Source organism: Musca domestica, unplaced genomic scaffold (assembly GCF_030504385.1).
Source record: "Musca domestica strain aabys unplaced genomic scaffold, Musca_domestica.polishedcontigs.V.1.1 63, whole genome shotgun sequence".
NCBI lineage: Eukaryota > Metazoa > Arthropoda > Insecta > Diptera > Muscidae > Musca > Musca domestica.
Window position 1 is genome coordinate 3,453,451 of NW_026712370.1, and position 27,965 is coordinate 3,481,415.

Sequence of the window (27,965 nt, forward strand, 5' to 3'; positions counted from 1 at the left end):
CAGACTGCTGTCATTTCTAAGCCACTTGTCTGACAGCTGTTAAAATTATTCCAGTGGCAGCTCATTATATTGTTTAGAAGCGTACAAAAGCATTTTGGTGAGAATTTATCAGAAAAAAAATTATTCGTGATGGAATTCAAGCGTGATAGTGTGATTTCTTTATATTTGTCTGGAAAGCCACAAGTGGCTATCGTTAGAGCACTCCAGCATTTCAATGTGAATAAATCTTTTGTGTCTCGTATCATCGCTCGTTACCGTGATACGGGTAGCGTAGCCCATCGTCAAGGAAGTGGACGAAAGAAAACAGCAACATCAGCAGAAATGGTTCGAAAAGTAAAGATGCGACTTGATTGAAACCTACGTCACTTTGGCCGAAAAATGGCTCGTGAGCTGCACATATCGCAATATGTGATTTGGCAAATATTGAGAAATGAGCTCGGGGTAAAGCCATTGAAATTCAAAAAAGTGCATGAACTTACACAGCAACAGAAAGAAAATGGACGCAAAAGAGCTAAAGAGTTGCTTCGGTTGCTTGGCCGAGAGTGGGGAACTGACGAATTTGGTTTTCTCCGATGCTAAAACATTCGTTGTCCAGCAGTTTGTAAACAATCAAAATGATTGTGCTTATTTGGCAAAGAGGTCAGGCGAAAATGTGCACCTTCGGTTGGCCGCCAGAAATCAAGCGCCGGCCATGGTGATGGTGTAGCCCGCCATAACAGCCGATGGTCGCTCTCCGCTCGTATTAATCGACCGTGGCATCAGAATAAATGCCGAATATTATTGCGAAAATAACAGCCGATGGTCGCTCTCCGCACGTATTAATCGACAGTGGCATCAGAATAAATATGCCGAATATTATCGCAAGAAGGTGTATTAAAGCCTTAGGCACGCAAACGTGTTGGCCACAGAACTTGAAAATTCCAACAGGACTCAGCCATCCATCGTACTCAGCACGCGCCACCCAAGAATGGTTAAAAAATAAGGTTCCTCGCTTTATTTCCCGCGCACAATGGCCACCAAAATATCCGGATACCAATCCGTTGGACTATTGTGTCTGGAGGATTTTGGAAAGCAAGGTTGGCTCTAAAAAATACCAAAGTGTCGATCAACTCAGGCAAGCGCTTCGCCGAGAATGGGCCAAAATACCGCAGAACAAAAATCGGGCAGCGTGTGATGGTTTCGAAGGCCATAACTCGTGCCAAAGGTGACAAGTTCGAACAAATGTACGCTTATTCAAAAATTTGATGCTATTTCCGGCATTTTTTGCTTTCATTCAATAAAATTTAAAAAAAATGTACAGTTTTTTTTTATCTCATCCTGTATATTTACTTATTTATACCCACAACCATGTAGCAAGGTAGGGAATATATCATGCTGTCCCTCATGAAAATAACGACGTCATTTATCTTTGGAACCAATCCTTTTCAGGAAATTTGGAGTCGAGTCCATCTGCTTGTAGAGTGCGCACTGCAATTCTGAAAAGGCTGCGTCCGAATTGGTGTAATCTTGTCATATTTTAATATTTCTATCCAACTTGGATCGAGTCCGAAGGTGGAAAGAGACCCCTTCCCCACCACAAATAGAAGGCAAAAAGCATCCAATTTGGTTGAACCTTTGACCATCGAGAATATGAGTAAAATAGAATCACCTTTGTGGTACATTACCCACAAAAGGTTAACATTTTTAGAACAATGATAACTATTAGAAATGTCCTTAATTTTCGATAGCGCTGTGCAACACAAAAAAATTACAGAGAAAATCAAGCAGATTAGGAAAGTACGGTCAGGAATAGAAGGCGCATGTAAGAGCGCAAAATTACCGAAATAGAGGGTGAAAGTTCCCACTCTTCCACATTTTTTGAAATATTTGGATTGAGATTTCTTGGAATCCGTTGACTTGAGGTATAAAGTGTCTTCGGCAATATTGCAAAGAAACAAGTAAAAAAGTATTGATCGGTTTTGCTGATAGATGTATACCTCAGCCAATGTACGATTATTTTAAAATATTTTGACCCTCTATGGAGTGGGTTCCGAAGGAATAGGCCAATATTGTCCATTTCCTATCGAACCTAAATAAATATGATATAAATATTGTGACGTGCCAGGTTTGGACTACACAGACTACTTCCTTCACTTTATAAGAGACATGTGATAATAATGTTAACATGTGCGTGAGGTACCAGATATAGTCGACCGAATCAGATATAGTCGACCCATCTTCAGAGTAGATCTTAAGTTAGCAGAATTAATAGAATGTGTAAAATAGGAAGAGAACATACTGCTTATTTCGGATTTTATAATCGTTTTGGTTATTCAAAACTTTGACCCTTTGTGGGGGAGGTACCAGGAGGAGTGGTCCGATCTGTACCATCTTTATAACAGATTTTGGTTTGGTGTATAGATTTAGATGTGCCAAGTCCGATTGGAATCGGATGTTAGTTTCGCGTTTTATGAGCTTCGTGGATATTCAAAATGTTGGCCCTTTGTGGGGGAGGTGCCAGAAGGAGTGCGCCGATATATCCCATCTTCACAGCAGACCTGATGGTAGTAGAAATAATGGGATATGTGAAATATAAAAAAACTGATGCTTATTTCGAGTTTTATGACCTTAATGGATATTCAAAAATTTGACCCCTTGTAGAGGAGGTACCAGAAGGAATGGAGCAAAATTTTTTAAATTCGATTTCCAGAAGGAGTGGACCGATATTACCCATCTCCAAACTCGATCTAAGTTGGATAATAATATTACGATTTACCAAAGTTCGGACTAAAAAGTGTTATCGTACGCACCAAGCAGACAGACGGACGGTAGGAAGGGCGGACATCGCCAGATCAACTCTAAATGTCCTGAAATGGATTTGGTCCAAAGAGACCAAAGACATCAAAGAGACGTTCTGTCCGTTTCAAATGATATATACCCTCTGAGGGTATAAAAAAATTAAAAGACCTCTTGCGGAAAATCGTGATATTTTAAAGAATATATTTTGCTTGGTCTGCCAAAACAAAGATCGAAATCGACAATTTTGTCTTTCTGAACAAAAACAGAAGAAGCTTTTAAAGCATGTCTTCATGGACCACCTAATCAAAAATACTGGGTATGTTAGAATATCTTTAAGATTTTTTTGTAAAAATCTATTTTTTGTATAGTATCGTGCATTTTTATAAGAAATTTTAAAGAAAAATAACACCCTTTTAAAAATCGCTTCTTAACTAAAATTCGTAAATTTTCAAAGGAATTTTTTCAAAAATGTCCTTACCGAAAATCGTGGATTTGTTAAGAATATTTATAAGATTTTCAGGCAAAAAACTACTTTCTTTATTATACTCTAAGCCCAGCCTAACGAAAAATATCATACATTTTAAGACAATTTTTAAGGGTCTTTTTCATTCATTAAGGGTTCATTTTTCAAATATCTCCCGCAAAACATGGATTTTCAAAGAAAATTTTTTTTAAAGACTTTTTATGGAATATTTCTATTCTCATTTTTTTTAACGCTTTGGCGAAAATCGTGGAAGATATTGCTTATTTTTAAGGAGCTCTTTGGCGAAAATCGTGAATTTTTTAAGAAATTATATTCAAGTGTCGCCTTAAGGAAAATGGTGGATTTTGAAGGAATATTTTCAAGTTTTTTGAGGATTTTTCCAAGAAATTAATATTTATTGCACATAAATACCGCTTTTCCAAAATATTTTTAAGGACATCATTCCATATCGTGTATTTTGTAATAATATTTTTAAGGACTTCCTGATTTACTTGGTTTGACTTTTGACCAATATTAAGACTTTTTTAAAGATAGTGGATTTTTTGAAAATTTTTACCGACCTTTGAGAATAATAAAAACTAAACATTTTGAGCGCATATGATTGTTATAAATGATCGACGACTTACCTCTGGACAGAAATTGAGAATGTTTCCAAGGAATTTGGGAAAAAACTTCTTTGCAAATAATCATCGATTTTCAGAATGTTTTCAGGGATTTCATGCCATCATATCGAACATAAAGAATTTTAAGGACTTCCTGACTTATTTTATTTAGGAACTTTATTGACCAATGCTTCGTCTAGAATTTATAAATTTACAATTTATGTTAAACGGTTAATTTCATATCAAAAGACATATGTTCGTATGTGCAATCACATTCAGAAATAACATACAACTTGGTTGCGACACAACCACACCATTATCCCACATTTGTACAACATTCAAGGCAACTGACATTTCTTGTACGGTCGGTGTGACGGACGGACGGACTGGTTGATAACAAATCTATCAAAATTTGTGTCAGACTATCTATGACAATGACATTCGTTCGTTTGTTCTCTCGTTTATTTTCTGCTTTGGTTTTGATTGTTTCCACGATTGTGTTCGGAGAACTTTCTATGGCATTGTTGCGTGGTTGATGACACTGACATTGTTGGCTGCTGGTTTGGGGTAGTGATGGAGGCTGCTGCCGGTGGTAAAGACTTAACCGCCAACGAACCAAACCATCCAACCAACCAACCAAACAATAACCATTTTCAAACTTTTATTAAATGTGTCATTTTCATAACAACAATTTATGTTTTGAATTGTGTAAAACACATACAAACACACACAAGCAAACACATGTCCTTATGAACACATACACATGTCCTTATCAGCATACATACATATGTATATCCTTATGCTATGCACACAATCAGTAATTGAAAAACGGAGACAGAGAGAGATAAATGTATGTGTGTGTGTGCACTTGACAGCCCAGTAAACAATTTTTGCCGAATTCGGTCCGATTTCTGTCAGAATCTCTGAAAAAATGTCCGATTCTGATTCCGAATTCCTTCCGATTTCGGTACGAAAGTTGTATGGACGTGGTCACCGAATTCGGAAAGATTTTCTGAAAAAAATCTGAAAAAATATTAGATTTTCTGGACGAATTCGGTCCGAATTCGGTGAAAATTCTTGAAAAAATAGGAAAAAAAATTAGATTTTCGGAAAAGATTCGGAGGACAACTCCGAATTTCTGAAAGAAATCGGGCAGAATTCGTCTGGAAATTCGGCGGAATATTCAGATTTTCTGAAAGAAATCGGTCAGAATTCGAAAGAAAATTCGGAATAAAATTCAGATTTTCTGAAAAAAAAAACCCTCAGAATTCGGGAGAAAGTTCCGATTTTCTGAAAGAAATCGTTCAGAATTCGGAAGAAATATCGAAAAAATCGTCACACCACTTAAAAATGAAAAAAAAAAAAAACACATATTTATTTAAAAAACAAACAATTTATTTCGGGTTTCGTAAAAATGTAGTTTAAATATTACATCTATAATACATTTACATTATAAATATTATTGTTATTAGGAACATAACATACAGTAGCACGTTTCTGTTTCAACTGCTAAACAAGAACTAAAAATAAAAGCAGTGCACACAGAAAACCGGTATGTAGTTGTTTTTGCAATTTTTTTCCATCATATTTTTTTGGGAACGAAAGAGAAAGAGGCTGATTCACAACAACAACAAAACGCACATTTTTACAACGGAAAATCTAACAGTTCACAATAAAAATAACAAATAGCATTTTTGCTTTGCGCTTTGTTGTTGTTGAGATCTTGAAATGAATGATCACAACAACATATACTATGGGAGAGAATGTGTCAAACCACCACCATCCGTTTACATGTGGGAGAGAATATGCCAGAGCAATAGACAATCTACTCTCTCCGTTTGTACATTTTTCGAGTTTTTTTCGCTTAAAAACACAGGAAAATGTGCAGAAATTCTAAAAAAAAACGTTTAGAAAATCGGACCAATTTCTATCAGAAATTTCTGAAAAAAACGTCAGAAATTTCGGAAAAAAATCTAAAATCAGAGCAGTCGGAAAAAATTGTTTACTGGGAGTGCATCATCATAACATTATGAGAGATGTATTTGTGTGTGTGTGCGTAATTGACTAAGTAGTTATCATTGGTTGGAAATTCAAAGAATTTTATGTTATGACAATTTATTTTGTACTTTTGCATAAATCATGTGGAATCAATTATTTTTAATCAAAAACTTTTCACAGAATGTACATAGATGAAGAATAATGCGGAATATTATCTATATATAACACTGTTAAAGGAAACAAGTAAAAAAGCGGTAAGTTCGACCGTGTCGAACTCTGAATACCCTCCAACATTTGGAACCAATTTGGAAATTTTCACCGAAAAAGCAGTTATATTGGGGTCTATACGAAGACGTGGATCTGCATAGGCAACTTTTGTCATAAGCCATTACAATATTCAAATACGATATTTAAAAAAAAAAAAAAATCAGGTGAATATTGAAGTTAAAATCTATTAGGAACTTCAAATACGAAATTTCAAACAATTTCGGCAAATATTCTACCCAAAATCGTCAATGGCTTAACCCCGAGCTCTTTTTTTAATATTTGCCGAATCGCATATTGCGATATGTTCAGCTCACGAGCCATTTTTCGGCCACAGTGACGTGGGTTTCAATCAAGTCGCTTCTTTACTTTTCGAACCATTTCTGCTGATGTTGCTGTTTTCTTTCGTCCACTTCCTTGACGATGGGCTACGCTACCCGTATCACGGTAACGAGCGATAGTACGAGACACAAATGATTTATTCACATTTAGCATACTCGTCCAATTGTACCCTGTGAAAATATACTTAAAAGTTTCACCATTTATATAGATTAGTATTATTATTAGAAGTTCTTGAATTGATTAAAAAAAAAAACATGTTTTCATGTTTTAAAAATATATCCACTATTTTTCTTCAAAAATCCAGAAAAGTGGGTCTATTTTACTCATATTCACGATGTGTGAAGGTTTAACCTTCATATGTGTTGGAGCAATGTTGTAACATTTTCCAACGCCGGACTCGATCCAAGTTTGATAGAAATATTAAAAAATGGCAAGGTTACACCAATTCGGATGCTCCCTTTCAGAATGTCAGGGAACGGATTTGCACCTTTGCCGATCCAATTTTTCGTAATTTATTTTGTTATGAACGTATGAGTAATTTTATTGGAGAACGAAATCATACGTCATTGTCAAATTTACTGATAAGTTCAAATATTAATCTCTTGCTGTGTCACCTAAAGGTCCATCCCTTTATTGAGGTATTTTAAATGCTTCAAATTGTCTCATGCTTACATTTCTTCGTGTCCATGGTGAACTCTTCGAGTAGGCTTAGTTTTTTGTTCTAAAGTATAATTTAAATATAACGAGTAATGAAAGTCTTAAAGTCGGGCGGGGCCGTCTTTATGATACCCTACACCACTTTGCTAATTTAGTAGAGCTCCACTTAACAATTAAAAGTTTTTATTTGAGAATTAAATCATACACGCCATGATTATAATTATAATTTAAAGTTCAAAAGACTTAATATGCCGAAGCATTTGTATCTTTAAAATTCGGACATGTATTGCCCATATGATATATACGAGAGCTATATCCAAATCTGAACGATCTTGATAAAATTTTGCAAAGATATTTCTGAGCTGTATTTCATATATTTCCCTGAATATCGTTGTTACGGAGTGCATATTACGACTATGGGTAACAAATACAACATATCGGATGAACAATATATGTGGAAGCTATAGCTATATCTGAACCGATCTTCACCAAATTTGACATACCACCTTCTAGACTCAATTAAGTCGTAAGTGCCAAATTTCATACAATCTGGGCAAATATTAGACGTTTGGTGCACAATCAAAGGTAAATCGGACGAAGTTATATATGGGAGCTACATCCAAATCTGAACCGACCTCGATAAAATTTAGCAAAGGTATTTCTGAGCTGTATTTGATATATGTCCTTAAATATTGTTGTTACAGAGTGCATATTACGGCTGCGGAGGACAAATATAACAAATCGGATGACCAATATATATGGGAGCTATAGCTATATCTGAACCGATTTCGATCAAATTTGGCATACTTATTTTCAAGACTAATTTGGTTGTATGTGCAAAATTCCATACCATTCGGGCTGATATTACACGTTTGGTGCACAATAAAAGGCAAATCGGACGAAGATATATATGGGAGCTATATCTAAATTTTGACCGATTATCTCCAATTTCAATAGGGTTCGTCATTGGGCCAGACAAATGAACTGTGCAAAATAGGGTAGTAAATGCGAACTGTACTTTTTGCTAACCTACAAATAATTGCACCTCTCATAAATATTCGTGAGGGTTGGCATTTTCTAAGAATAAATACCAAAATATCCGTCATACATTGCTACGGTACACAGAACATTGCAGGGAAAGATGAATTAACATTTATAAATTCCAGTTAAATAAATAATATTGAAATATTGGCAAAGTTATGAGTGAAGAATTCGCAATGGAGTGGAAGACACGGACGCAGATGATGGAAGGGACAAACATTTTTGGGAGCCAAAAAAAAAATAAATATTTTCTATACAGTTTCAGAAAAAAGGAAGTAGATCCAAAACCACCCACCATTTTTTGGTGCCAAGAAAAAATAACCAAAAGTGCCATAAAGAATTCTAGCTACGCCCCTGACAAAATCATTAACATTGATGATTTGTAAATAACCAACATTTCACCTAACTTTCAATCATTCGCCTGCGAATACGAATGCCAAACATCCTTCCACTCCTCTAACCTCCAGTTATTTTAGTTGCCCCCATGACGATGAGTGCCCCAGTTTTTTTTTGTTTCTTTCAAGCTGAAGTAATAAATACAACTAATAAATATTTATTATTTGTTCCACTCAAATTATCCCCGGGGTGTATTTGGCCAGAATAATTAGCAAGAAGGTAAAGGATAATACCCTTTTTGTTTTAGTAATGGCAAATGGGGAGCGCCAAAGGTAAACATATTTATTTATTTGGTTTTCATCGCGCATCACATTCAAAATCCTTTTCGCAGAAATCGAAGGAGCAAAGGATTGCTAAACAAATTCGAATAATTTCTGGTGAAATGGAACAGAAGTATTTTTTGGGGTGAAATTTTAGCTTTGAATGAATTCACAATTGATTTTGGTCAGGCGAATAACAAGGAGGGATAAATATTTTCCAAGGACTGGAATTCAGCATAATTTGCTTCTATAAATATATGTGAATATTCTGGAAATATTGATTGGATGGAATAATTTATGGCAATATTTTTTTATAATTTATATTTTTTTCTAATTGGAGAACAATGTGGGACGCAAAATTCTGCTCGACACAAAAATGATTACAGGAAAAACTCCGCAGATTATGCAAATAAAAGTAAGTATAAAATATCGGTTTATCGGCGTTTTGAACGCTCCCTTCCAAAATTAACCTAAGAGATGGGGCAAGTTCCCAACCTTCCATATTTTTTTTACATTTTCCGATTAATATTTCATCTTTGTAAAATTATGTTTTGTTAATTTTTTTCTTTTAAACTTGTCAAACGTCATTCATCAAAGATTTTGTCTCGGTGAAAAATATCTTGAGACGAATTCTTTTAAATAGAAGTCTTGGGGAGGCCCTATCATCTATAGAACCATGATGTAAGGATTTTCTATTTAAAGAAGACCTAGAGCGAAAGGAAAAGTCAATAGTCGGGTGGGATCGACTATATGATACCCCAAACCACTATGCACGGGAGTGGAGCTCCCGTAACAAAATAAATTCTATTGAGAATTTATGTGAAGTCGATCATATCAACTATTAACATTATTTGAATGAGTATCATGGCTTTAGAGCAGTTATATACCTAATATATTGGAGGTATATCCAATCCTAAATGGATTTTCATCAAATTTTACGGAGGCATTTTTACCTGCATACTATCACTTCGAGAAGAATATATATGGGAGCCGAGTCCCCCCAAATGGAAACGTATGTCCCAAAATTCACTCCATTTGGGCTGATATTAACCATTAGGTTATTGCACACCTAATGTTTAATGTCAGCCTGAAATCGGATAAAGATATATATGGGAGCTATATCCAAATCTGAAACACAGATATGGGAGCTATAGCTATATCTGAACCGATTTTCACCAATTTTGATGTACTACCTTCTAGACTGAATTCGGTCGGAAGAGCCTAACTTACTGAACCGATCGAGATAAAAATTTGGCAGAGATATTTCTGAGCTTTATTTGATTCATTTTCCTGAATATCATTATTATGAAGTGTATATTATAGATGTAGAGGTCAAAAAGTAACAAATTAAATTAAACAAGTAAAAAGCAGTAAGTTCGGCCCTTCACCATTTGGAACGAATTAGACAATTTTCAAAAAAATAAAATCCGTTAATTTTTTTTAATCCTAAAAATACCGAATGTAGCCGACGACGTGGACCTGCATAGGCAACTTTTGTCATAAGCCATGTATAATGTCGCTAAAATCATCAAATTACCTAATATCGGGAGGTACCGTTATATGGGGGCTATACGAAGACGTGGACCTGCACGGACAATTTGTGTTAGTTTGGACAATTTGTCTTAGGCTGTAATATCCATTACGAATTTCAAATACCAAATTTGAAACAATTCTGGTGAATATTGTCGCTAAATTCAACAAAATACTGAATATCGGGAGTCACCAAAACCGATATATTCGATCTGATATATCTCATTCTCAATTCCAACCATCCTAGACACAATACAGATTGTTCTGCCAAATTTTGACGTTATGACGAATATTTAGGGATGTTACAAACGAAAGAACAAAGTGAATATACTCTCCTTTCCAAGGTGGAGGGTATGTAGGGTATATGTAAGAGCTATAGTAATATCTAAACCGACTTCCACCAAATTTGACACACTTATTTCTAGGATAAATTTGGTTGCATATTCCAAATTCCATCCTATTCGGACTAATATTACACATTTTGTGCATTTTGAAACGGTAAATCGGACAAAGATATATATATCTCCAATTTTAATAGGCTTCGTCTTTGGGCCAAACAAATGAGTTGCACGAAATTTCATCTTGATCGGGCAATAGATGCGACCTGTACTTTGTTTACGAGATGAACGGACGGACGGGCGGACATGTATAAATCGACTCAGAATGTGATTCTATGAATATCCTCAAAAGTAACTATGGGTCTATCTCGCTCCCTTCTCTATGTTACAAACAAATGCACAAAGACTTAATACCCTGACCACAGTGTGGTGTAGGGTATAAAAAGAGGATTCTCTACCTTTAGAACCGAACATTAAAAGAACAATGTCTATAGAAAACTTATAATTATAATTTCTGCTAACACAAGATCTGTTGTGAAGATGCTATATATCTGCGAACCTCTTCTGGTACCTCACCCACAGGGGGTCACAATTTTTAGTACTATTATCTGTCATAAATTGCGAAACAAGTCAGCGATTTTTCAAAAATTATCAGATCTCTCATATAAAGTGAAGGAAGTAACCAGTGTAGTCGAAACCTGGCACGTCGTAATATTTATATCATATTTATTTAGGTCCGTACGAAATGGACAATATTAGCCCAGTTCTTCGGAACCTACTCCATAGAGTCAAAATATATTAAAAAAATCAAAATTTGGCTGAGGGTATACATCTGTCGGCTAAAGTGACTGATATTTTTTAACATTTTTTTTTTTAATTTCATTGAATGAAAGCAAAAAATGTTGGAAATAGCATAAAATTTTGAAATAAGTTTAGATTTGTTCGAATTGGTCAACTTTGGCACGAATTATGGCCTTCAAGCGGCAAAGGAAACCATCACACGTTGTCCGAATGTTGCTCCACGTTTTTTTGGACCATTGCCGGCGAAGCACTTGCTTAAGGTGATCGACACTTTGGCATACCTTGCTTTCCAAAATACTCCAGACACAATAGTCCAACGGATTTGGTATCCGGAAATTTTAGTGGCCATTGTGCGCTGGAAAGGCAGGAAACTCATTTTGTACCCCTTCTTCGGTGGCGCGTGTTAAGTTCGATGTTGGTGAGTCCCGTTGGAATGTCCAAGGTCTGCGGCCAAAATATTTGCGTACCCAAGGCTTTAATACACCCTCGAGAATATTTTCGCGATAATATTCGGCATTTATTCTGATACCATGGTCTATTAATACGAGCGGAGAGCGACCATCGACTGTTACGGCGGCCCACAATATCACCATGGCCAGCGCTTGAGTTCTGGTGGCCAACCGAATGTGCACATTTTCAGCCGACCTCTTTGACAAGTAAATCATTTTGTTTGTTTACAATTTGCTGGACAACGAATGTTTTCTCATCGGAGAAAGCAAATTCGGCAGTTCATCACTTTCGGCCAAGCAACCGAAGCAACGATGGTACGAGACACAAAAGATTTATTCACATTTAAATGCTGGAGTGCTCTAACGATAGCCACTTGTAGGTTTTCAGCAAAATATAAAGAAATCACACTATCACTCTTGAATTCCATCACGAAATTTTGTTTTTCTGGAATGTTCTCACCAAAATGCTTTGTACGCTTGTCACTAATTTTAACATCTGTCTGACGAGTGGCTTAGAAATGACAGCAGTTTGAAGTATGTTGCAGTTTTTTCATCTCACCCTGTATTTCGTCTCTGGAGGGTTTTTTGTCTCTATACGACCTATGAATCTATAGAGATCTGGGAAGGGACCTCAATTCGTGGAAGTTAGAGAACTCCCATTAAGGGTATTCTAATTGTATAAAACATGTGGAACGTCTCCTGTGAATACATAGTTCTCTCTACCCTCTGGGGGGTCTCTTTCCCTAGAAGACTTGTGAATGAGCTGATAACAATATATTTGGAGTTTATTCGTTCTGAAGAAGAAATGTGGAAGAAGAATTATAGAAAATCCATATATGTTTCTCATTCAGGAGGATGGTTGGTGAGAAGGGGCCGAGAAGGGAAATGTGGGGGGCGATCTCGTACAGAAAAAATACACTTATATACATACGTACATAAAAACTGAAAAAGGGCTCGGCAAGAGCAAAATCTGCTTGATTATGAACGAATTTTGCTCTCGCTTAAAAATGAGGAAAATGTGCTCACTGGATTTTTTTCTGCTTTCACTCTTTGAACATATTCGAGTGAGTTTTTTATAGGCTTGATATAAAGACTTTTAGAATGGTATTTTATAACAATCACCCAGTCTTGTGGCTATGGGGGGTATTTAGGGGCTAAACTAACCCTAAAAAAGGTTATAGGCCCTAGCCGTCTTTTGACGAAATCCGCTACAGTACAGGGTTGCCCGTATTCGACGGACCCATCTGGCAACGCCATAACTTTTGACAGAGATGTCACATCGCTTAATGACATACCGCGTTTGAAGCGTCAGTCCAAGCAGATTTTTACCATGAACCAATACACGCCACGCGAGTGCTCTGAAATAGTTGAAATTTACAAGGAGTCAATTGTGAAAACTCAACGTGCTTTTAAAACATTAAAAAATGTGAGAAGTGCGCCTTCTTAGAACACCATTAAGCGTTTATACGAAAAATTTTCGACTGGTAAGGCTCTTTCTAATCCGAAGAGGCCATATAAAAGTCGACCGAGGCGATCGGCCGAGAATATCGCTGCCGTACGAGCCAGTGTTGAGAGGTCCCCAAGAACATCCCACAAACGCCGTTCTCAGCAGTTGGGCATGGCTCGGCAATATTGGCTCATTCCTATATTACCTGATCCAAAAAAAGGTAAAAATTTTAAAAAACAAATCCAATGTTCATTTTACTTCGTAATTTTCGATAATTCTAAACCTTTTAGATATAATGTAATGATTGGATACATATAGACTCCGCCTTTCTAAGCTATCTTAGGTTGAGACTATATATCTGACGGCAAACTAACTGATACTTTCCAGCTTGCTTTATGAAGGAAAATATTAATGTCTTCTACAGAAAGCTTTTGAGATGTTGGTCTTTGTCTTCATGCATAGAAGACCGATAAAAATATTTCGAAGACCTGTAGAGAAATTCTACCAAGGATGACATAAATGTTTCTCACTTCTCTTTCTATTGTTTTCTATGAATAAAGCGTGTATTTTCATTGTTACATTTATAGCAGACCAGCAGCTGATTTATTACAACAATTATCCACTTTTATACAATTCATCCCACTTCTATACAATTTAAAGACCTTACATACACTTCTTCCCCCATAGCGCTTTTTACAACTCACTTTTATGTTCTTTAAATGGCCTTCCATTAATTTCGCTTACATTGAAGTTCCATTATTTAATAATGTCGTTATTATTAAATACTGCCATAATTCTTTTTGAACTCTCTCTGCCTCTCTCTCTTTCCCTTTCTCACTCTCTTCCTCTTCCTTTAGAAAAACAAGTGAAATTTATTGCGAATTTTTTTATTGAATAATTTATTGACATCAAAGCAGTATCCTCCCGGGGGTAACTGCCATAAAAGTCATAACTAATCAAAAAGCAAAATTTATAAGCAACAGCAGCAACAACAAAAACAACAAGAACCCAACACAATTCAATTATCCAATGTACGCTCACATTGACATCAATATTCTGCCCCGAAAAGAGAGCAACAGCAAGAACAACAATGTTTCTTAGTGGCAAGGGCCAAGTCTAATTCGGTTTTGGTTTAATGTCCATCAACGCCATTGAATATTTCTTTGCTGGCGGGCTTTAAGAGCAATGACAGCCACCAGCAGGCTAGCAGCTAGAAGAGGAGAAAAGCGCCAAACCAACAAATGGTGCGACAACGTCATAATAATAATAATGCAGTGCTGCAGCCGTAGCAGCAACATGGTGTTGCATGTTATTGCATTTTACACTTTTCCTAGGCTAGCTTGGTTTCAGGTTCAATTTTTGCCAGTCCCCATACCTTCACACGTTCTTCATTCTTCCTCTTATGTGTTTTTATACCCTACACCACTTAGTGGTAAGGTTATTATGTCTTTGTGTCTTTGTAACATGGGGAAGGAAGCGCGATAGACCTATAGTTACTATTGAGGATCTACATAAAATCAATTTCTGAGTCGATTTATGCATACCATTCCGTCTCCCCATGTATTTTTGTGAACAAAATGCAGGTCGCATGTATTATCCGATTGAGATTAAATTTTCCAAACATATCTTATAAATCTTATGCCGATTTCAGGTTTTTTTGTGCACCAAATGACCAACATCAGTCCAAATTACCTGAATTTTGGCACCTCCGATCTAATTAAGTCTAGAAGCAAATACTTTAAATTAGGTGAAACTCGGTTCAGATATAGCTATTTCTCCCATTTATATGTTTCATTCGATTTGTGGTTTTGCGCCCCTCAGATGCGCAATATGCACTCCACAAGAATGATATTTGGTACCGGATAACTTATGGAGCTCAAAAATACCTCTGTCAAATTTTATCGAGATCGGATCCAATCTCATAGATTTGAGATATTTTCTTTAAAAGTCGCAACGATCTAAATAAATCTACTGAGTCAAAGACATCAGAAGCCGTCACATGCTTTAGAAGCCGCCAAAAAATTCCAAATTCGTCACTTCAAAGCCATCAGAAATAATCCCACATTTCGTAAGGTCATCAGAGCCCCGGAAAACCGTTGCTGGCTATAAGAGTCGTGTCCAATTTCTTCAGAAGTCCCCACAGACTTCATTAGTCTACTGAGATATCATCAGCTCTCAAAGACTGACTTCATATCAATGATCTTTAGAATCATATCAATGATCTATAGACTTCATTCAATGATATTTAGAAAATCCAAAGGTCATCCCCGACTCCAGATCTCATCGCAAACTTCAATTTGTCAGAAAAATCAAGTCCTATTAAATTGTAAGGCCGTCTCAGACTCCAAAAGTCATGACAGACAGAGTTTTAAAGTAAAAAATAAGTTCAAATGAAAGTAAGGACATCACCGGGCATCAGCAGTTGTCAACAACTTCAAAAGTCGTCATAGCCTTCAAAACCGCTGATGATTATAAAAGTCATTTTCCATTTCCTCAGAAGTCGTCATTATCAGTAGTCAAAGACTTTAGAAATCGTTACAGACTTCAGAAATCAGCACCGACCACAGAAGACGCCATAGACTTCAGAGATCTTCACAGACTCCAAATGTCATCCCCGACTCCAGACGTCGCACCAAACTTCTGATTTTTTTCACAGAAGTCTTATGTCAGAAGTCTTATGTTATTAACATGTAAAGTCGTCACAGGCTTTAAAAGTAACGATAGACTTAAGAAATTTTCGCAGAGTTATGCCATAATATACTAAAAAGTCACCAATCCCTAAGGTGAAATCTTCATAGGTTTAGCAGGTTTTAGAAGATGTCAAAAAATTCCAAAATCGTTACCAAAAGCCATCACAAATATTCACAAAGTCGTCAGAGCCTCTCTACTGGCTATAATAGACGTCTCCCATTTCTTCAGAAGTCGCCGCGAATGTCATAAGTCGTCAGAGATCTTATCAGCACTCAAAGACTTTATGAGTGCTCCCACACATATGTCTTTATCCGATATAAGGTTTATTTTGCACCAAAGGGCTAATATCAGCCCAAATAGAGTGAGTCTTGGCAAATCCGACTGAATTCATCCTAGAAATAAGTACTTCAAATTTGATAAAAATCGGTTCAGATATAGCTACCATATATATGTTTTCCGATTTGATGTTAAAGTAATATTCACTCTTCGATATGGATATTTCATACCAGACATCAGATAGTGCTAAAAAAAAACTTCTGCTAAAGTTTATCGAGATCGGTTCAGTTTTTATACATTCTTAAATATTCGTCGTAGACCCCATAATGTATATATATTCATAATCAGCATAACATTCTAAGTCGATTTATCCATGTCCGTCTGTCTGTCTGACCTTCTGTTTGTCCGTCTGTCTGTCTGTTGAAATCACGATATAGCCCCCATTATTTGACGCAGAATCCCAAAATTTAGCAGAGCAATTTGTATTCTGACTAGGATGGTTGGTATTGAAAATGAGATATATCGGTCCACGTTCTGGTATAGTCCCCATATAACGGTACCTCCCGATATTCGGTATTTTGATGATTTGTGCCACATTTTTTCACGGATTTGTCTGAAAATTGGTATTTGTAGGTCATAATACGTTCCAGCTCCGGTGGCGAAACATTGCATGTATGAGTCCATGGTTTGATATAGCCCCCATATAACGGTACCTCCCGATTTTCGGTATTTTGATGATTTATGCCACATTTTTTCACGGATTTGTCTGAAAATTGGTATTTGTAGGTCATAATACGTTCCAGCTCCTGTGGCGAAACATTGGCTGTATGGGTCCATGATTTGGTATAGCCCCCATATAACGGTACCTCCCGATATTCGGTATTTTAATGGTTTTTGTCACATTTTTTCACGGATTTGTCTAAAAATTGGTATTTGTGGGTCATAATGGGACCTAGTTCGTGTGGCGAAACATTGTATGTATAGGTCCACGTTTTGATATAGTCCCCATATAACGGTACCTCCCAATATTCGGTATTTTTATGATTTTTGACACATTTTTTCACGGAGTTGTCTGGAAATTGGTATTTGTAGGTCATAATGGGTCCTAGTTCGTGTGGAGAAACATTGTTTGTATAGGTCCACGTTTTGATATAGTCCTCACATAACGGTACCTCCCGATATTCGGTATTTTGATGATTTTTGACACATTTTTTCACGGATTTGTCTGAAAATTGGTATTTGTAGGTCATAACGGGTCACTGAGTGTGTGGCAAAACATTGCATGTGTAGGTCCACGCTCTGGTATAGCTCCCATATAAAGGTGCCTCCCGATATTCCGTATTTTAATTCTTTTTTGCCACATTTTTTCACGGATTTGTCTAAAAATTGGTATTTGTTGGTCATAATGACCCACCATGATTTGGTATCTCCCGATTTTCGGTAATTTGATGGTTTTTGCAACCTTTTTTCACGGATTTGTCTGAAAATTGGTATTTGTAGGTCATAATGGGTTCTAGCTCCTTTGGCGAAACATTGCATGTATAGGTCCACGATTTGGTATAGCCCCCATATACGGTACCTCCCGATATTCGGCATTTCTTCTAATGTTTCCTTTACCCTAAGGTGGAGGGTATTTAAAGTTTGGCCCTTATTGTTTTTTTTACTTGTTTTATATACCTTCGATATACATCTTCATCCGATTCTACGGTGTGTATAATATCAGCCCTGATTAGATAGATTTTTCATATAAAACCGAATTTTTCCATTGGGTGAAACTCGGCCCGGTATATCTATTGCTCCAATAAAATTTTTTTAAGATATCGAAGTCATATCTTGCACCGTACAGCGATGTTATTTGGTACTACAGGTGCAAAAGCCTCCTTCAATTTTTTAGAAATCGATTCAGAGATGGATATGGATCCCAAATTGTGACTAAAGCCATCATCTACTACAGGTATGATCTACTTCACATAAATTCCTAATATAAACTTTTTATGTTACAGGAGCTCTACTAAATACGCATAGTTGTGTAGGGTACCATATAGTCGGCCCCACCCGACTTTTGGCCTTTCCTTACTGATTTTTGTTTCTTCACTTGCCGACGTCAAGTCTCGAAATCACAACCTTCTGTTTTGTAGACGTATGCGAACATGTGCCGATGTTGCTCATTACATGGTAATAAAGAAAGTAAGTTATCTTACTTAAAGTAAGTTAGGTTCATAGTTGGTACAATCTAATTCAAAGAAATTCAGAACAAAAACTTTTTTTGTTATGGAAGCTCTACTAAATACGCATAGTGGTGTAGGGATTCATATAGTCGGCCCCGCCCGACTTTTGACTTTCCTTACTGATTTTTCTTTTCTTCTCCTACCATTCATTGCAAGACAGAACCAAACCTCGTTAATGTCAACAGCTAGTAAAGTTGTAATGTTATTGTTGTATTTGTGGTCGTTGTTTTTTTTTTGTTCTTTTCGCATTTTGGTCCCATGTGACTAATGCTTTGAGGGGGCCCCCCCATGTAGAAAAACAAACATTGACCTTATCCATCGCTGGAATTCTAAAACATGCATTTGCCATTCACACCTACAACCTCACACACATACAATTTGCCATTTCTTATACATATGTTGTTTTTCTTCGTATATAAATGACCATATAACCCAAGACATTTACAGTGATATACACATGTATGTGTGTATATAATTTACACATGTATAAGAGAATTTATATGTCAATGGACATGTTACGGCAATTTACATAAAGACATTTTAATACCGAATTAAAATAACAAAACAAACTGCAAAACAAGTGGAACTTTCTTTCTTTCTTTCGTCGGTTATGGGTGGCAAACTGGGGAGGGTGGCACTGTGGGAGAATTTTCTAAAGAAAGAAAAAAAAGGACTAGATTCCGCAGGTTTTAACACTTTTAAAATAAAACCAATAAAGAGAGGACAAAAGTCGGGCGCTCCGACTAATTTATACATCTAACCAGCATCATTTTAACAAATACATATATTTATATTTGGAAGTGCCCGCTACTTCATCAGCGACCTTAAACCACCTTAAAAATTTAGATATTATGCCTTTTTATACCCTCAGCCATATGGCTACAGAGGGTATATACAACTTGATACGGTCAAAACGTGACTTGTCGAAATAACGGTTTTATATCCTAGGTCTCTTTGGACCAAATCCGTTTCAGAACATTTGGAGTCGATCAAGCGATGTCCGTCCGTCTGTCTGTCTGGCTGGCTGGTGCGCACGATAACTCTCGAAGGAAGTATCCGATTTGGTCCAATCTGGGTACATCGTAATATTCTTGTCAAACTTAGATCGAGTTCGGAGATGGGCCACTCCTTCTGGTACCTCCATCACAAAAGGTCGAAATTTTCAAAAAATATATTTTTTGCACAGAAAGAGAAAAAGATAATCAGATTCTGCTACAACTTGGCATATCTTAATATTTTCGTCAGCGCTAGGTCAGGTGAGAAAATTGACAATATCAATCCACTCCAGCAAGTACCTCCCCCGCAAATGGTCAAAATTTTGATTTTCCGATTGTCCTAAAGCTTCATACATCCCAATATTTATATTAACCCAAGGTCTGGTGTTAATATGGACAATATCGGTCCATTGGTACCTCTCCCACAAAAGGTCGACATTTTCAAAAAATTCAATTTTTCCGCAAAAAGAGAAAAGATAATGCGATTTTGCTGCAACTTTGCATATCCTAATATTTGTGTCAGTGCTAGGTCAGGTGTCATAAATTGCGAAACAACTCAGCGATTCTTTACAGCTCACACGATCTAATTATTAATTATTATTATTATTATTATTATTATTATTATTATTATTATTATTATTATTATTATTATTATTATTATTATTATTATTATTATTATTATTATTATTATTATTAATTAATTAATTATTATTAATTAATTAATTAATAATTAATTATTATTATTAATTAATTATTATTATTATTATCTAAATATATGTCTCTCATCCAGAATCCTGAGATGTATATGGAATTTATGATTTCCCATAAATTGGGTATAAATGTTTGATTTTCTTATCTTACCAAAAGAGACCTCTATATCAAAAATGAGAATTCCAGCCCTATCCATTCACCCAATACCAGATTTAGTCAAGAAACCATCTTACAATTGAACTTTAACAGATCTCACATGAAGACAAGGCCTTTAAAAGATACCTTAATTCATAGATTTCTAAAACAGGTCCATAGCCTTTTTTTGATAGAATACCTCTGGAAGTCTTCCATAATACCAACCATACTTTTGCAGCTAATTTATTGGGGGACGTTGAAGTTGACATTAGAGGTCAAAGATGCCAATTATATTCCAAAAAGGTCTTCAATAAAAATGCCTCTAAATGTCTTATTTATATAGAGAAACTATCTCCTCAGGCCACCTTTAAATATAAAACCTCTAGATATTAAATATCTGAAAGATCTTAAAATTAAAGATAGGCAGAGACTTTTGACAGATCATCTAAAAAACCTCCAAATTTTCAACAAAATAAAATCCCTTAAAAATTCTGTTGAAATTTTAAAAATACCGAATATAGCCACTATATTGGGTTCTAGACGAAGACCTGGACCTGTATGGACAATTTTCTGTCACAGACTGTATGAGGAACTTCAAATACGCAATTTCAAACAATTTTGGTAAATATTGTTCATAAAATCCTCAAAGTATCGAAAATCTGGGAGTACCGATGTGTGTGGGCTATACGATATATAAAGATTTCTTTTGCAGGGGGTTAAGTGCTTAAAGGAACTCCTTTTGTGGATTTTCAGACAATTTAATTCGACGGACCCATCTGGCAACGCCATAACTTTTGACAGAGATGTCACATCGCTTAATGACATACCGCGTTTGAAGCGTCAGTCCAAGCAGATTTTTACCATGAACCAATACACGCCACGCGAGCGCTCTGAAATAGTTGAAATTTACATTCAACAGAAGAAGTCAATTGTGAAAACTCAACGTGCTTTTAAAACATTAAAAAATGTGAGAAGTGCCCCTTCTAAGAACACCATTAAGCGTTTATACGAAAAATTTTCGACTGGTAAGGCTCTTTCTAATCCGAAGAGGCCACCAAGGCGATCGGCCGAGAATATCGATGCCGTACGAGCCAGTGTTGAGAGGTCCCCGAGAACATCCCAAAAACGCCATTCTCAGCAGTTGGGCATGGCTCGATCCACTTTACAACGGATTGGTCGCATTGATTTGCATTTGTTCCCGTACAAAATTCAGTTGACGCAAAGAATGTAGCCTGCGGACAAGCCTCGTCGTTTGGAATGGGCCCAAAGGTCCGTCGAATATGGGCAACCCTGTACTAAGGGTATATATCTACCAGGCAAACAAACTGGTTTCTTTAACCTCTCATAGTATGTTTCAACTTTCAATTATTTTCCACATTCCCCCACTGTGTCGTCGATTATGCACAACCTCCTCCACCTTTTCCTCCTAACACATCTATATCTGTCCTAGCACTTTCTTTGCTTGTTACATTTCTGTTTATTTGCATAAATTTTCTTTTGCGAAATATGTGGAAATGAAATGATGACATTTTCCATGGTTGACTGCCATGTATTGGAGTGTTTGGAACATGTGTACGAATCGTCAATGAGTGGGGTGGGGTGGTGGTTGGGCGTTGGAATGGAGGTGCTTGACTGTTTTTCTAGATGTTTGGAAATCGTTTACTATGTGGTCAAGGGAAACGGGCTGATGATATTTGGCCTTTTGAGGTAGGGGAAATTTAGAAATTTGTCACAGAGAAAACAGAAAAAGAACAGACAAAAACTAGCAGATTGGTGTGGATAAAAGAAAAGTTTTGAAAGATATGTCAATAACATGGGTTTACATCACAGCATCTGAAAACAAATAAACTGAAGGCCTATTACACTGGGCAACACAAAAAAAAGAAATAATGAAGGAAAAAACTTAGAAAATTCGGAAAGTAGAGCTAAAACTAGAAGTGAAGGTCATTGCAAAGTTACCTATGAGGGGTCTGGGGAACTTGACCACATTTTTTGACATTTTCGCATTTAAGTTCCTTGGAATCCTTTCATTTCAGGTATATGGTTCCTTCGGTAACATTACTGCTAACAATGCCAGCATAATTTTGGTGAACAAATTTAATCGGTGGGTATAGTTATATTTTGCGCTAAAAGAAAACTCGGACCTAGAATCCATTATAATCAACAAAGACCAATTTTTAGAAAAATCGTTGGAAAAATGTGGCAAAAATCATTAAAATATCGAATATCGGGAGGTACCGCTATATGACGGCTATTCCAAAACGTAGACAGATACATCTCATTTTCAATACCAACCATCCTAGACAGAATACAAATTGTTCTGCCATATTTTGAAGCTCTACGTCAAATAATGTGGGCTGTATCGTGATTTCAACAGATAGACAGAAGTCTAAAAAAATTCAAGGAAACGTGGATTTTTAAAGAATTTTTATCAAAGCCCCAGAAACCGTGGATTTTTAAAGAAATTATTAGATACAGGGTTGCCCATATTCGATGGACCCATGTTTTTTTTTTGGGCCCATTCCAATCGACGAGGCTTGTCCGCAGGCAACATTCTTTGCGTCAATTGAATTTTGTACGGGAACAAATGTAAATCAATGCGAATAATCCGTTGTAAAGTGGACCGAGCCATGCCCAACTGCTGGGAACGGCGTTTTTGGGATGTTCTTGGGGACCTCTCAACCTTGGTCGACTTTTATATGGCCTCTTCGGATTAGAAAGAGCCTTACCAGTCGAAAATTTTTCGTATAAACACTTAATGGTGTTCTTAGAAGGCGCACTTCTCACATTTTTTAATGTTTTAAAAGCACGTTGAGTTTTCACAATTGACTTCTTCTGTTGAATGTAAATTTCAGAGCGCTCGCGTGGCGTGAATTGGTTCATGGTAAAAATCTACTTGGACTGACGCTTCATTAAGCGATGTGACATCTCTGTCAAAAGTTATGGCGTTGCCAGATGGGTCCGTCGAATATGGGCAACCCTGTATACCAAGTTGCAATGAATCGCTGACTTGTTGCGCAAGCTATGAGAGATATAAGTGTTGGAAATTGTGACCCTTTGTGGGTGAGGTAGCAGAAAGGGTGGATCGATATCTATCATCTTCACACCAGATCTTGTGTGAGCAAAAATGTTTAAATGTGTAAAATATGAAGAGAACCGGATGCTTATTTCTGATTTTATAATCGTTTTGGTTATTTAAAACTTTGACCCTTTGTGGGGGAGGTACCTGAAGAGCTGGTCCGATTTTTACAATCTTTATAACAGAACTGCTGTTGATAGAAATATTGAGATATGTAAAGTCTGAAAGGAATTGGTTGATAATTTCGCGTTTTATGAGCTTCATGGAAATTTGACACTTTGTGGGGGAGGTACCAGAAGCAGTGGACGGATATCCCATCTTCACACCAGATCTTGAGTTGATAAATACATTGTGATATGTGAAATTTGAAAATAATCGGAAGCTTATATCACATTTTGTAAGATTTGTATTTCATTTAAAATGATAAACTTTTTTGGGGGAGGTACTTGATGGAGCGGGCAGAAATTGTTCATTTCCTTACCTGACCTAGAATTGACAAAAATAATTGGATTGGCAAAGTTTGCACAAAATTTGATTATCCTTTCTCTTTCTCTTTTGTGGGGAAGGTACCAGAAAAAATAGACCGATATTGCCCATCTTCGAATTCGAACTAAGTTTGTTAATGATATTACGATGTACCAAGTTTTGCATACTCCCTTCGAGAGTTATCTTGCGTTCCAGCCAGACAGACAGACGGACGGACACCTCTAGATCGACTTCAAATGTCCTAAAACGAATTTGGTCCCAAGTGTCTAAAACCATTATTTCAAAGAGGCACGTTTAGGCCGTATCAATTATATAAATCCTCTGTAGCCATATGGCTGACGGTATAATAACCCAAAGGAGGAAACCCATACTATCATCTAATTTAGTTGGAAATTGTGGAAGAACTTTCAAAATACAGCAAATTTGAAGGTCCGACAGCTGTTACAATTATTCCAGTGACAGCTCATTATATTGTTTACAAGCGTACAAAACCATTTTGGTGAGAATGTTACCGTTACCGTGATACCGGTAGCGTGACGCCAAGGAAGTGGACGAAAAAACAGCAACATCAGCAGAAATGGTTCAAAATGTAAAGAAGCGACTTGATCGAAAACCGCGTCGCAGTGGCCGAAAAATGGCTCGTGGGCTGAACATATCGCAATATACCATTCGGCAAATATTGAAAAATGAGCTCGGGGTAAAGCCATTGAAATTCGGAAAAGTGCAAGAACTTACACCGCAAAGGAAAGAAGATAGACTCAAAAGAGCTAAAGAGTTGCTTCGCTTGGCCGAAAGTGGTGAACAGCCGAATTTGGTTTTCTCCGATGAGAAAACATTCGTTGTCCAACAGTTTTTAACGAAAAACAAAATGATCGTGTTTACTTGCCAAAGAGGTCAGCTGAAAATGTGCACCTTCGGTTGGCCACCAGAACTCAATGCCGGCCATGGTAATGATGTGGGCCGTCATATCAACCGATGGTCGCTCTCCGCTCGTATTAATCGACCGTGGCATCAGAATAAATGCCGACTATTATCGCGAAAATATTCTGGAGGGTGTATTAAAGCCTTGGGCATGCAAACCTTTTGGCCGCACACCTTGGACATTCCAACAGGACTCAGCACCATCGCAATCAGCACGCGCCACCCATGAATGGTTACAAAATGAGGTTCCTTGCTTCATTTCCAGCGCACAATGGCCACCAAAATCTCCGGATAACAATCCGTTGGACTATTGTTTCTGGAGTATTTTGGAAAGCAAGGTTGGCACTAAAAAATAGCAAAGTGTCGATCACCTCAAGCAAACGTTTCGCCGAGAATGAGCCAAAATACCGCAGAGCAACATTCGGGCAGCGTGTGACGGTATCATTGGCCGTTTGAAGGCCGTAATTCGTGCCAAAGGTGACCAATTCGAACAAATCTAAATTTATTCTAAAATTTTATGCTATTACCGACATTTTTTTCTGTCATTCAAAAAAATTTTAAAAAAATGTAACAATTATGGCGTTTGACTTTGTTGCAGTTTTTATACCCTCCACCTTACTATGGAGGGTATATTAACTTTGTCATTTCGTTTGTAACTCCTCGAAATACTCATGTCAGACCCAACAAAGTATATATATTCTTGGTCAGCGTAAAATTCTAAGTCGATTTAGCGATGTACGTCTGTCTGTCCGTCTGTCTGTTGTAATCACGTTATCTTTCGAATTAATGAGATAGATGGCTAAAATTTTGCACACATGTTTATTTTTCCAGTAGGCAGGTTAAGTTCGTAAATGGGCCATGTAGGTCTACGTTTTCATATAGCCCCCATATAACGGTACCTCCCGATAATCGGTATTTTGATGATTTTAGCGACATTATTCACCGGAATTATTTCAAATTTGGTATTTGAAGTTCGAAATGGATACTACAGCCTAAGACAGAAAATTGTCTGTGCAGGTCCACGTCTTCGTATAGCCCCCATATAACGGTACCTCCCCATATTCGGTATTTTGATAATTTTAGCGTCATTATTCACCGGAATTGTTTCAAATTTGGTATTTGAAGTTCGTAATGGATACTACAGCCTAAGACAGAATATTGTCTGTGCAGGTACAGGTCTTCGTATAGCCCACATATAACGGTACCTCCCGATAATCGGTATTTTGATGATTTTAGCGACATTATTAACCGGAATTATTTCAAATTTCTAAGACAGAAAATTGTCTGTGCAGGTCCACGTCTTCATATAGCCCCGATATAACGGTACCTCCCGATAATCGGTATTTTGATGATTTTAGCGTCATTATTCACCGGAATTGTTTCAAATTTGGAATTTGGAGTTCAAAATAAATACTACACCCTAAGACAGAAGATTGTTTGTGCAGGTCCACGTCTTCCTATAGCCCCCATAAGGGCACCTCCCAATATTCGGTATTTTGATGATTTTAGCGTCATTATTCACTAGAGTTGTTCCAAATTACGTATTTGGAGTTCGTTATGAGAACTACAATCTGTGGCAGAAAATTGTCTATGCAGGTCCACGTCTTCGTATAGGCCCCATATACCAGTACCTCCCTATATTCGGTATTTTGACGATTTTAGGTACAATACCCATCGAAATTGTTTGAGATGTGGTATTTGAAGTTCGTAATGGATGCTACAGCCTGTGACAGATAATTGTCTATGCAGGTACAGGTCTTGGCACAGCTCCTATATGTATAACGGTACCTCCCTATATACGATATATTGATGATTTTAGCTACATTATTCACCGTTTATTTCAAGTTTCGAATTTGAATTTGGTAATGACTTATGACAAACAATGCCTATGTAGGTCCACGTCGTATAGACACCAATATAACGACTATATTCGATATTTTTAAAATTTCAACAGAATTTTTTAAGGATTTTGTTTCCAAATTCGTTTCAAATGGTGGAGGGTATTCAAAGTTCGACCCGGCCGAACTTACTGTTTTTATACCCTACACCACAAGGTGGTCAGGGTATTATGTCTTTGTGCATTTGTTTGTAACAGGCAAAAGGAAACGAGATAGACCCATAGTTCCTTTTGATGATCTGCATAGAATCACTTTCTGAGTTGATTTATGCATGTCAGTCCGTCAGTCCGTCGGTCCGTCCGTCTGTCCATGTATTCTTGTGAACAAAATGCAGGTCGCATTTATTATCCGATTGAGATGAAATTTTGCACATATCATTTGTTTGGCCCAAGGACGAACCCTATTGAAATTGGAGATAATCGGTAAAAATTTAGATATAGCTCCCATATATATCTTCGTCCGATTTGCCTTTTATTGTGCACCAAACGTGTAATATCAGCCCGAATTGAATGGAATTTTGCACATACAACCAAATTAGGCCTAAATATAAGTATGCCAAATTTGATCTAAATCGGTTCAGATATAGCTATAGCTCCCATATATATTGTTCATCCGATTTGTTATTTTTGTCCTCCGCAGCCGTAATATGCACTCTGTAACAACAATATTTAGGGAAATATATCAAATGCAGCTCAGAAATACCTTTGCTAAATTTTGTCAAGATCGGTTCAGATTTGGATATAGCTCCCATATATAACTTCGTCCGATTTACCTTTTATTGTGCACCAAACGTCTAATATTTGTCCAAATGGGATAGAATTTGGCACATACGAATTGAGTCTAGAAGCTAATATGCCAAATTTGGTGAAAATCGGTTCAGATATAGCTATAGCTCCCATATATATTATTCATCCGATTTGTTATATTTGTTACCCACAGCCGTAATATGCACTCCGTAACAACGATATTCAGGAAAATATATCAAATGCAGCTCAGAAATACCTTTGCTCAATTTTATCGAGATCGGTTCAGATTTGGATATAGCTCCCATATATATCTTTATCCGATTTCAAATTAATTGTGCATCAAATGGGCAATACAAGTCCGAATTTAAAAGATACGAATGCTTCGGCATATTTAGTCTATTGAATTTTAAAT

The 27,965-nt window shown here is 36.8% G+C and overlaps 1 protein-coding gene across 5 annotated transcripts in view; it reads right to left on the reverse strand.

Moving 5' to 3' along the window:
• Positions 1-27,965, reverse strand: part of LOC101897349 (alpha-1,6-mannosyl-glycoprotein 2-beta-N-acetylglucosaminyltransferase) — a 99,833-nt gene that overhangs the window by 35,312 nt on the left and 36,556 nt on the right. Inside the window, exon 2 of one of the 5 annotated variants that reach the window (XM_059129624.1) lies at positions 3,889-4,060. The exons of the other annotated variants lie outside the window; for them this stretch is intronic. The gene's annotated coding sequence lies outside the window, so the exon portion shown is untranslated. The remainder of the gene's footprint in view (positions 1-3,888; positions 4,061-27,965) is intronic. 5 annotated transcript variants of the gene reach the window in all.